General features: G+C 32.6%; 1 protein-coding gene and 1 long non-coding RNA gene across 2 annotated transcripts in view; one reads left to right on the top strand and one right to left on the bottom strand.

The window, feature by feature from the left end:
• Positions 1-12,662, top strand: part of LOC127851875 (uncharacterized) — an 88,400-nt gene that overhangs the window by 28,345 nt on the left and 47,393 nt on the right. The window lies entirely within an intron of this gene.
• Positions 882-3,792, bottom strand: LOC127851879 (uncharacterized). Its single transcript, XR_008036006.1, has 3 exons — positions 3,277-3,792; positions 2,204-2,304; positions 882-1,863 (listed from the first exon to the last, which is right to left on the bottom strand). It is a non-coding gene; the product is annotated as an uncharacterized LOC127851879 (long non-coding RNA).

Here is a 12,662-nt window from a genome sequence, read left to right as displayed (position 1 = left end):
GGGGTGACACCCTCCGCTTTTTTTTTCTTTTCAAGATAGTCTCTTCTTAGCAAAAAACCACTGCCACTCACCGCTACCACCACCACAGCCACGCACCATCACATCTGCCACCCACCACCTACCAACTTACACCCACCACCAACCATCACCACCACTTACCACCACCACCAACAACCACCACTGCCACCCACCACCAACACACACCACCACAACACCAACAAGATCGAGATTGTCCAACGCAGGGCCACTCGATGGGTTACAAATGACTACTCATATCACAACAGTGTCACACACATGCTAGACAAATTAGGGTGGCGTTCACTTGAGAACAGAAGGTATGACTCTCGGCTACTGATGTTCTATAAAATTGTCCATGGACTGGTTGCTGTACCAATGCCTCCCTACGTCACTCCTCCCACCCGGCTCACTAGACATCTGCACCCTCTTTCATTCAGACAAATCCCGACTCCGCCCGTCTGTAGATCTGCCGCGGAATCATATGGAATTCTATGGAAATCGTTAGATGGAATTCCGTGGAGTATTGGCACTAACTTTCCATCCGATTCCATGCAATCAATGGAAAAGTGAAAAAAAAACAGAAGAGGGACTTTATATGGGATGGAATTCCATAAAATGCCGTGGAATTCCATAGAATTCCGTGGCATTCCATAGAATGCCGTGGAATTCCATAGAATGCCGTGGAATTCCATAGAATGCCGTGGAATTCCATAGAATGCCATGGAATTCCATAGAACGCCGTGGAATTCCATAGAACGCCGTGGAATTCCATAGAATGCCGTGGAATTCCATAGAATGCCGTGGAATTCCGTGAAAAGCTATGGAATTTAATAAAAAGCTGGAATAAAATAGAAAAAAACAGATTATAGATTAAAGGCATTTCGTTGATTTTGAAAAACAAATGTGAATGTAACTAAAGGTTTCATCATAGAAGTTAAACAAGAACAAGATATAGCATCAATCATTAACCACACACGTGCAGTCACAGTACATATTCAAAAATGAGTGGTTTTACATTTTCATAAAGTACCTACTCTCTTAACCACAGGCATGCACACACACATTCAAAAACACATCCATAAACATGCACGCATATACAGGTAAGAAAAGAAAAACTTATAAAAGGCACAATATAAAACATAGAAGTAGAATTTTACATTTATCTTGTGACAAGTATACATCCTTTCTCACATATGTTCATAAACACACACAATTACATGCACACACACACATCACGCAGAATTGTTCTTGAGTTTTTTCTCATAAATTTTAACGTTCAACAACTGTTCCTTATTAATTCTAGAACACTTTTAGTATGATAACAGAAGTTCAGTTTTAGTTGATGTGTTCCAGTACAATTCTAGAAAAGTTCCGAAGGTTAACTTCAAATATTTAAGTCTGAAACCAACTTTCTAGAAAACAAATTCCCATGCAGACAGCCAGTATTCAAGTACTGAGCATAGTTAATAATAATACATAACAAATTAATAACTGTTGTAAATTTGTTATTTATTATACTATGCTCAGTACTGTTGAACACGGACTTTATTCAATTATCCAAGTTTCAAATTCCTAAATTAAAAAAAATATAATAAATTAAGACAAAAAACAAACACAAAATATAATTCACAAAATAAATAACTGGTCTTTTTTATACAAGAAGTAACCCAAATAAAACATGTCACCAGCCACAGACTGCCAGGCTTAACACAGAGGCTAGTTTTAAAAAATGTTTGTCCAAGTCTTCCACTGCCATTTTCCTTTTCTTCTGAGAATATTGAACACCAGTCACTGCCTCCGGGTTCTTTTTGGTATGAGGTACATTGTATACTGCTCACATGTGCTCTACAGAATAAAAAATCATAAAAATGTCTAAAGCAAAGAGTTATTTACATTCAAACTATAACAAGAGATTGCAAAGCAATATGGTCCCCTACCTGTTAAACTTCACTATTTTAAGTTTGTTAAATATATTTGTTGCCATAGCAACCAGAATTCTTGTATTATAAACAACATGAAATGACGTGCAAAATGTCCTTATTGTCATCTGTTCATGTTCCAAGTTTCATGAAAAAATACTTAGAACTTTTAAAGTTATCACAGGATCCAGAAAAGTGTAAGACAAAATACTTTCAGGTGGTTAACATTAAATAACTTATCTAGCCCAGGGCATGACAATATTTACCATGAATGTGTGGCCCTGTAAGTCCTCTAGGTGAATGCGCTTAAAGAGCGGCTTTGCTGTTGGATTATTTCCCTGCCAAACTCTGCAGTATCTTCCATCAACTGGTCAATGGTAATTAAAGCACATAATGAAAATGTATATGGAACGTAATTCATGAATTGTTTTAAATATTAAGTTGTTAAATGGTCTATAGAAAGAGAACTAAAAACGAAGTGAATACATCGCAAAGCACTAAGCATAACTTAATTTGTTGGTATGATTAGTACAAATTTATTATTGCTATAATTAGAATGATGTGTAATTCTATTGGTATGAAAATGCACACTCAGATACCTAAAAACCAATTCCATTGGTTTAATTTTTTATTTACAAGCAAATTCGTTGAATTGATATCCCCCGCCAATATGCTTCTGGACACATAAGTATTATATTTGACACTCAAACAAGCATTTTTTAAAGATACAAAGGGCCATAACCCCGTTTTTAACAGATGGTGTACAATGTCATTTGGCGTGCATTATCCTCTTATCCATATATATACTCGAACCAGGTTTCAATGAAATCCGCCAAAGCACTTCCAGGATATGGCCTTGGACACACAAAAAAGCATTTTTTCAAGATACAAAGGGCCATAACTCTGTTATTAACTAATGGTGTACAATGTCATTTGGCATGCATCATCCTCTTATCCATATACATACTCACACCAAGTTTCAGTGAAATCTGCCAAAGCACTTCCAAGATATGGCTATGGACGGGGGATAATAATAAACATTAACACCATTAATGAGCATAGAGTGCTCAACATGCACAGTACAAAACTTCCTTAGCCTCAGTTCTATAACCTTGCATGATAAAATTCCGATACTACATTCAACGTTATTAATTTCTCCACATAGGTCTTATTACTTCCTTTTTCAACCTGCAAACTCCACTAAATGAAAATTTGGGTGACAGCTGCTTAACTAATATTTGCCATACTAAAACCTCAAATATCACATAAAAAGGTCTACAATAATGTCATAAGAAGATTAAATTTAAAGGAATATTTATAAATAATAAAAATCACAAACCTTCAGTTGTTGTTCTATTCCTAGACAGACTGCTCAAACACTGTATGCATCACTCTTTAACAATATTTCATGTCACTTTCCAAATGATATAAATACATAAGTATTTTAAAAAAGTGTTTTTAATGGAAAAACTAATGAACTCTTCTGTTTGTTAAATTTCTTTAACTTTATTTTAACAAGTTAAACCAGTACATTTTCCACCATGTTTCATGTTTCAATCTAACAGGTAAACTTTCTGTATTTGAATTCAGCCAATTAGAAAAGGCTGTTATATCTTATAACCAATAGATTTGCAGCAAACATACCCAACATCTGACTCACTGCACAAGCTGGGCTTATCAGATAGATTGTTATTTGACAACCTGGACTGGCTGAGTTTGATATTGAGAAAAAACAGTGTGTATACCACATGGACAGGGTTAAGGAATTTAAACTTGTAGAAATTGCTTTGAAAGTAACAACTACTCCTACTTCTGCAGAACTACTACTTTAATTACTACAGCATCAACAACAACACCACCAACAACAACAGCAACAATAACAGCAGCAACAACAACAGCAGAAACAACAACAACAGCAGCAACAACAACAGCAGCAACAACTGCTACTACTGCAACAACTGCTACTACTGCTACTTCTATTGCTACTACTATTGCTACAGAAACTGTTAATGCTACTACTTCTACTACTACTACTTACTGCTACTATATCAATTACTACAACAACAACACCTACTACAACAACAACAACTACTACTACTAATATAGCTACTACATCTACAACTACTACTACTACTGCTGCTGCTGCTATCGCTACTATGAAGTCTATTTGGCTATTTGTAAGTGTAAGGTGTTCTATATGTGTTCTTATTCCCCATTAGAACTTTTGTAGAACTTACTGGTTCTTAAAGCATTCTAGATGTGTTCTAGAACTAAATTTTAAAACATTTTTAGAAATTTCTTGACCATATTTTGTCCTTGAAATGTTCTAAAAAGGTTCTTGAAATTATTGGTACAGTTTAAGTCCTAAGCCATTTTCCACAAATGTTCTGGATTTATTCTAAAAAACTGTTTTGGAACAATTCCAGAACATACGTTTTAGAACACAAATATGGAACAGTTCCAGAACTGTTCCAATTTCTAGAACAAATTTATAATTATCTTTATTGCATTTTCTTTTAAATACAAAATACATGATGCAAATAAATTCATACATGTATTAAACTACAAATACATTTCAGACAACCAGCGAAAAATTTTCTAAGTTATTTTCCATTGATTTCCATCCAAAAAAATGTATAAGTTATTTTCCATAACGATTTCCGTTGATTAAAATGGCTAAGTCCAACTTTCCATGTGTTTTCCATACATTCCGTGGAAATGCATGGAATTTTAGTCGAGATTCCGTGGAATTCCATAACAGCTTCAGATGGAAAATTGGCAAGTGGATGGAATTCCATCAAATTCCATCGATTTCCGTAGAATTCCATAATATTTTCTATAGAATTCCGTAGAAAAGTGCTAATGACTATGGCAGATCTACAGACGGGCAAGCAAGTACTATAAATTTTCCTTCTATCCAGCCACTATTGTCCTATGAAACTCTCTACCAGCCAATATTGTACAGGCACCTACCCTGGACCAGTTTAGGCAGGGGGTGACCAAACTAGATCACAGTTTCTAAGCAGGTTGGCTGTTTTTAACCTTTTATCTGTATATTTCATCTTTTAACTAACACTATCACCTTTGTTTCTATGTCTCACAAATACATTATGTATTACTTTTTATCTCCTTTACACTTCTTCCTTAATTTCCTTAATTTCCTAGCACTGACACGCGCATTCTTGTAATGCTAATTGTTGGCGACTATATATTCTCAAAATAAAATACACTTTTTAACAAAATACGCTTTAAAAAGTGTATTTTTTCTGCATTTTTACCGAAAAGTGTATTTTTTCTGCATTTTTTTCATAATTAAGTGCACTAAAGTGCATTTTTTCTGTATTTTCATTATCTTTAAGTGTATTTTACTGTACTTTAAGTGTATCTTCTGTAGACAAAGTGAATCTTTTTATACAATAAGTGCATTTTTTCAATGAAGTGCATTTTTTGTGCATCTTCTGATTTGCAAAAAAAATATTCTTTCTGTACAAGTGTAGTTTTAGTGCATCTTCATAAAAAAGAGCAACACTATAGCAAATAACTAAAGTTAAAGGACAGAGATATAGTGTTTAATAGGAGGATTGTACTGAATTCTTTTTTATCTTCACATAATGTTTATGGTCTTATTATTACAATTTGTCTGCTCATAAAATATGTGAATCAGTAGAGCAGCTTTTAAAGGTAAAAGTACAACTAAATCAGGCTGTGGGTAAATAATTAAAAATATTGAAAGTGTCAAAAAAAATTATGTGGGCTTGCCAGAATCAATTATATCTTCACAACATAAAAAACAAGTATTTGAACTTTCTTACACTGATATTTAACCCCAATTCAATTAATGTCTACCACATTGACTATTAACATACATTTTAAAAGACAATTTAAATAATATTTATAATATTATATTTATTTCCTAACACCATTCAGTATGTTATATTGAAATATTCACAATTAAATATAATATGCTAAGTGTGCTGTGTATTATTCAATAAATATCAGATAAGATCAGGATCAGATAAGAGATCAATTAGCATCATAAACACTAATCCCTATCAGTGCTCCATCTAGCCAAAACAAAGGGGTGTTTATAGAATTTTGATTGGTTCTGGGACCATCTATTTGAAAACAAACCACTTTTGATTGGTTGGAGCACAGCAAGTTATTTGGAGCACAGGAAGTTATTTTTGTAAACACTTTGGTTTCAGCAACTTAAATTGAGCTAAATTTTTAGGTATAATTCAGCAACATTAATTCTAGTGTCAAATGTCTTGAAATTCTTTCAGCACATGAACTATTGTGTGATGAAAACAATGTGTATTTACTACAATGTGTAAATCAACAATAAGTTTGTTGCAAAGAAGATTCAAAGTGGGTGGTTAAAGTGATCAACAACTGCCGTTTTTGTTTTTTTGGAATGCTGAAGAACAGCTGTAACAGGTTTGTATTTTCATTTCTGCATCTCTTTTTAATTAAATTAATTATGATCATTATCATATTTATGTATTGTCACTGGGAAATGTAACTGGATGAGTAAATAAAATGCAATTTTAAGGAAAAAAACACCATTTGAATTATTATGGCTGTATTTTATGGTTATTGTCATCTTAAAATTTATTTATACCTATTTCTTGTCATTAATGAACAGATTTCTTTCCCCCATATTTAATCAGAACTTTAATATTTTATATTTGAAGGTTAAACCCCAAGGTGAAATTTACATTGATCGGAAGATCCATTGGACAGAATGTGCATCATCACCTGCCAAAAAAGGGAGCAAAAAGGGGACTACCTGATGTATGGACATGTATACCAGGCCAACTTGAGGGGAACAGGAGTGGGAAACCGTGCCCTGTAGCTTGTCCTTGACCAAGAAAAGATGGATTTGTTGAGAGGTAAAACTATATAATAAAGGTTATTGCAATTCAAAGACGTCACACTTCCGACCAGTCCACACAGCCAAAGGAGACCACATATATTAGTACATTTATTAACAGTATTTTCTATCAAACATAATTTCTTTAAATTATTTATGAAAAGCGTTAAGTCACATGTGATCACGAGATTAAAATTGCAAAAATAAACAAACAAAAACAACAAGCCAACAAACTTGTTTTGATTTAAATTTATGATATTTATTGCAACTGTTGAACAAGATTACCATAACAGCAATATTTAACACTTACATTATAAAATATCTTTCAGGACCTGATGTCAAATGAGATCATGCACGAGAATCGCCTCGCAGACCATGACAGTAGTATTCAGACCTGATCAGCTGGTGAAGTGCTCTATAAAGGGTTGTTTACGAATGCATTCTTTGTAAGGAACAGTGCATAACAACAAATATAGTGACAGGGGCTAAGCTGCTAAATATTGTCAGAATGTATGCAGTGAATTTCTTTGGAAATTCAAAACAACCTGTACGTACTGGCTCTCAGAAGGGCATGTTTTAGCGCAATAATGAACAAAAAAAGGAAGATCTTAAAAATAAGGTATAGATTTATATAAATTTCATGAATACTGTTCATTTATCATATATTAGGATCCAGAATATGATTGAATTGAATGTGCTGCTTTTGTCCATATTAAAAAGGGATTTGGAATTAATGTAATATATAAAAATCTAGTAAATGATAGGGAAAACATTTCAGCTTAATGAGGGGAAATCTTTAATATTTTTGAAGTGGAAACCACCTGTATTTGGCTGTTAATCAGTTACCGATAATCAGAGGGGAGAAAAATCACTGGTATGAGCTTGATATTTTCAATTGTTAATTCCAGATAGGCAATAGCCCGTTTGAATCCTCTCTTTTATGTAGATATGTAACATTTGTTTTTGTTTTTTAAGGTTTAACATTCTAATAAAAGTGTGTATTTATCTATTGAATTGTACTTTTTGTTTTTTATGTATGTGTTTACACTAACCATTCATTTAAAGAATGAATGCTGACTTCAAAATGCTGGGATTATTTTTAAATTTGGTTTATTTTTAAGCATATTAATTTGAAGTGATGAAAAGTACACTTGAGCGTATAATGCGCTTAAAAAATTCACTTCCAACACTTCAAAAAGTGTATCATTTGTATGACTGAAAATGCACTGAAGTGTATTAATGCGCTTAAAAATTCACTTTTAATATTGTAAGGTGTATTATTTGTATCACCGGGAATGCACTCAAGTGTATTAATGCGCTTAAAAAAATTCACTTTCAATTTTGTAATGTGTATTATTTGTATCAGTGGAAATGTACTCAAGTGTATTAATGCGCTTACAAAAATTCACTTTGAATACTCAATGAAGTGTATTTTTTGCATGACTGGAAATGCACTCAAGTGTATTAATGCGCTTAAATAATTTGCTTTTAATTCTGTAATGTGTATTATTTGAATGACTGGAAATGCACTCAAGTGTATTAATGCGCTTTAAAAAATTTACTTTGACCATGAAGTGTATTATTTGTATGTCTTAAAATACACTCAAGTGTATAAATGCACTTAAAAATAAACTTAAGCGCACTTATTATCATAATAAATGCACTTAAGTGTATTATTTTGTGGAAAAAAAATACACTTAAATGTATAAACACACTAGTAAAAAGTGTTTTTTTTTAACAGATTAAAATGCACTTGTTAAGCAAAAAATACGGTGCCAATAACATGCGCATTAAATGCGCATTTAATGTGCATTTAATGCGCATTAAATGCGCATTTAGTGCACTTTTTCGAGAAGGGTATAGCAGTATATATAGATAGATAGATAAACATGAATGTGAGCAAAAATATTGCGGTCATGTTTCAGTCAATATTTTGACGATATATAATAATTGAATTTGTAAGAATTACTAAGTGTGTTCTTTTTTAGTATAGGGGTCAGTGTGCCCAGTGTGTCATACAAATCAACCCAAAGCTTTGATACACATGTATAATAATATTAACTGCTTTTTGTACTAAAATTGTGCAACCTTTATCTGTATATCATATGTAAGGGCAAAGTACAAATAGTTTAATCACCCCATGTTCTATAAATGGAAAACCAATAGATAAAGTCTGATACTATTTAAATTATCTTACATTCACTTCACCTTTATAAATGATCTCATGGTAAAACAACCTGACATGAATAAACAGGTTAACTGTTAGAACATCCACAGGACATTTGGGTTATCGTCCTCATAATCGTAGAAACATATTAGTTCAGATTGTTGACGTTAACTATTTATCCCAAACTAAGATACGGTAACTACAATATGGGATTGAATTTATCAGCTTAGTTAGGTATAAAAAGTCTTTGTACTGTGATTTTACAAGCTCTACTTTGATAGTGGTGTATGCGGTCGGTACATATAAAATTAAGGGCCCGTAAATGTTTTGATAACATGATTCATTTCATTCAAACCCAACAAACAAACAATTGTCAGCTCAATTGGAGCAGTTGATCATCTATTGCAGGAAAATAGTATATGATGCAAACTGATGATTGCTAAACCTTGGCTGACAAGAAATTCACCGCTTGGTCGACCGACAGGCTCACATTTTCCCAAAGACTGAGAAATTGCATCCGACGCAAACATTTAAGTGGTCGAGAAAATAACATATAAATAAGTCATTTTCTGGGGTCCTATAACATCTGACATGGCCTACACTGACATGATGCTACATTTATACTGAGTTTACCCTATAAAAGACAGAATATGGCCAAAAATAAATATTTTGAGTTAAAACACATTCAGGATTTTAAATGGTGTTTTTACAAACGAGTATGACCTCATCTTTCCAACCATGCATACTTATATATAAGAAAGTATGGTCATGCCGTTATTGAAATAAAACTTTACACTCTCTTTAACATAATATTTAGTAATTGTAATGGTGATTTTTTATTATAATATTACTGGAATACCTCAAGCTCGCCTTAATAAATCCCTTTTCAGCAAAACTACGGTCAAGCAAGATAAAAGTTAAAGTAACATAAATACTCAAAATCAACGAATATTTCGCAACATATTTCATAAAATTAAGTTAACACATATGGTAATAAATATGTAACGATATACATCATAGTCGCTTTTATTTTTTGTGCAACAATTTATTCCATGTAAATTTCTAGCTACAATATCCAAACATTTACGAGCAAACGCGAGGGGACCCATTCCCAACGGAATAAATATATGTTTTCCCAAATTGGACCTAAACATTTCTTATTGTAGGTTTCCAAAAAATATTATTTTTTAAATAAGTTACATGTTGTTCATCTCAATAACCAGTTATATGAGTTGAAACTTAGTAAATATAATATTGAAATCACTTGTATCCATTATGAAGTACTTGTAAGAATACAATCAACAATATTGATCAATTAATTTAGTATATACCTGTTTAATGCATTTAACAAAATACAGGTTGTATCAATCGTTGAAATAAAAAATCCCGTATTACGCTACTCGCTGTTTCCAATTCCGTATTACCATACTAGCCGGACTACTTCGACCCATTTAATGACGTCACATTTCGCGCACCGAAAATATAAATATTTTATATTACGAAATATATTACGTAGTACATCGTGTGACGTCATTTCTGTGACGAAACACAATAGTTTTATCTAAACTCTCTAAGGACATGTCGGACGTGGTGTTTTTTAACAGTAAACTTTGTGTTAAAAACGTATTTTGGCGTGTGTGTTTATCATGCATAAATGTATATTTCGATAGGAATACAATAAAATAGTGTGGTTTAAACTAAGTTTCGATAAAGACATGGAAGATAGAAGTGGAAGTGCATATCGTTTAAACGTATTTGTTATAAACATCGGATTAAAGTTGTCAACTTAGATCTAATTGTTATAAAAATTGGATTAACGATGGCATTAAGGTAAGCATGTCGGAAACCTGTGTTTTCCCGGTTCGAATGTTAACACGTTAATTTACATAAACTGTATTCATACGCATCTAAAATAAACTATGGCGTACCGTTTTAGTCATTGTTATGTAAGTTTTGTTAATGTAAAAAATACATTTGTTAACTGTTTTCGTTAGTTGTTATATATAATAAAAGGAATATTACGCTAGTCAATTGTTCCAAGAGTTTGTATCACTCTCGTGGCTTGTGCTTTTTCACATCACATCACTTGTGATACGTCATCACACAAGCCACTCGAGTGATACAAACTCTTGGAACAATTGACTAGCGTAATATTCCGTATGTATTATCCATTATGAAGTACTTGTAAGAATACATTAAACAATATTGATCACTTGTGTCATCCATTATGAAGTACTTGTAAGAATACAATCAACAATATTTATCACTTGTAATATCCATTATGAAGTACTTGTAAGAAATTACAATCAACAATATTGAAATCACTTGTATTATCCATTATGAAGTACTTGTAAAAATACAATCAACAATATTGATTTCCAAATTTTAGTAAAAAGAATGCAGTATAAGGGACAGGTGGACATTATTAATGCCTGCGGATGGAATGATCCGGGGAATATTGGTTTTGGCCTGTCTACCTAGCTGTCATTATGTCACCAAAACTTTAACCTTGATGATAAAATGAGAAATCTTGGGTCTATGTTCTTTAAACTTCACATGTGCATGCATCTCATTGAGATCTACAATCAAACATGGTTTGAGGTAACTAGGTCAAAGGTCAAGGTCACTGTGACCTTAACATTCAAAATATAACATTGTTTCTAAAATAGCTGCCGTGCGGCTTCAAAGCGCAGTAGGGGGCATTGTGTTTTCTTAAAAACAGCTCTTGTTTTATCGGGCTTTTATGATAATAAGGGATAATAAGGGAACTATATTTGTGTTGATTAGCATGATTATACAGTGACAAATATAACATTATTTCGTAACGCTGTCATGCTTCAGTTTTACTGGTCATTAATTATTTATCAATGCTGTGCTTAGAATGATGTAAATATCAAAAGTTGATATTTCTAATCTTCTGGACAACTGGCTTTGTTGACAAGTATTAAACAGTTCCCTGTAGTTTTTTACATTGAATTTCTCAATAACTCTGTTAGAAATTTCTGTAAACAAATTGATGCGTTGCAATAGCTGCGTCTATGACTTAAAGCAGCTTGTAATAGACAAGTGTGACATTTATATTAGGAAGAAAAAAATCAAATACCAATAAATACGTGCCACAAAACAATCATGATAAACAAAGTGGATTCAGATTTGTTTTAGTCAACTAAATGGGAATGTTTTCTATTAATCAAGAGATTATTTTATGAAAGTATATTTTTCAAATGAAATCAAGAGCATTCAAAGCTCTCTTGAAAAAGCATGACACATGAAAGTGACTTCTGCATTAAAAGCATTAGATACTCATTGCATGTTATTGTTTCTTCGCGCCTTTACTCTTATGCTGAGCAACTGACCATAAAATTTAAGCATAAAAGTCTTGCAGAGTCGGATTATATATATCTATAATCCAATATTTTTTTAATTTATGAAGGAAATAAATGCATACAATTATACAGGAACTTAATGATAAATTCTCAACATGTGGTGTGTTTTGCAATTAAAAATGTAAAATGCATACCGGTTAGTTGCACTTATATTAGAAAATGAGCTCCTTAATGGCCTACACTTGTAAGCAGGTCAGAACTGCCTCATTCCATGACAGCAGAAGTGGATGGAAACTTATGGCCCAGACCATGACTGCCAAAATTACCATGCTCTTTTCATTCATTGTTGTAGGTTGATA

Source organism: Dreissena polymorpha, chromosome 11 (assembly GCF_020536995.1).
Source record: "Dreissena polymorpha isolate Duluth1 chromosome 11, UMN_Dpol_1.0, whole genome shotgun sequence".
Lineage (NCBI taxonomy): Eukaryota > Metazoa > Mollusca > Bivalvia > Myida > Dreissenidae > Dreissena > Dreissena polymorpha.
Note: the sequence above shows the minus strand (reverse complement) of the source record. Positions and strands in the feature narration are given on the sequence as shown.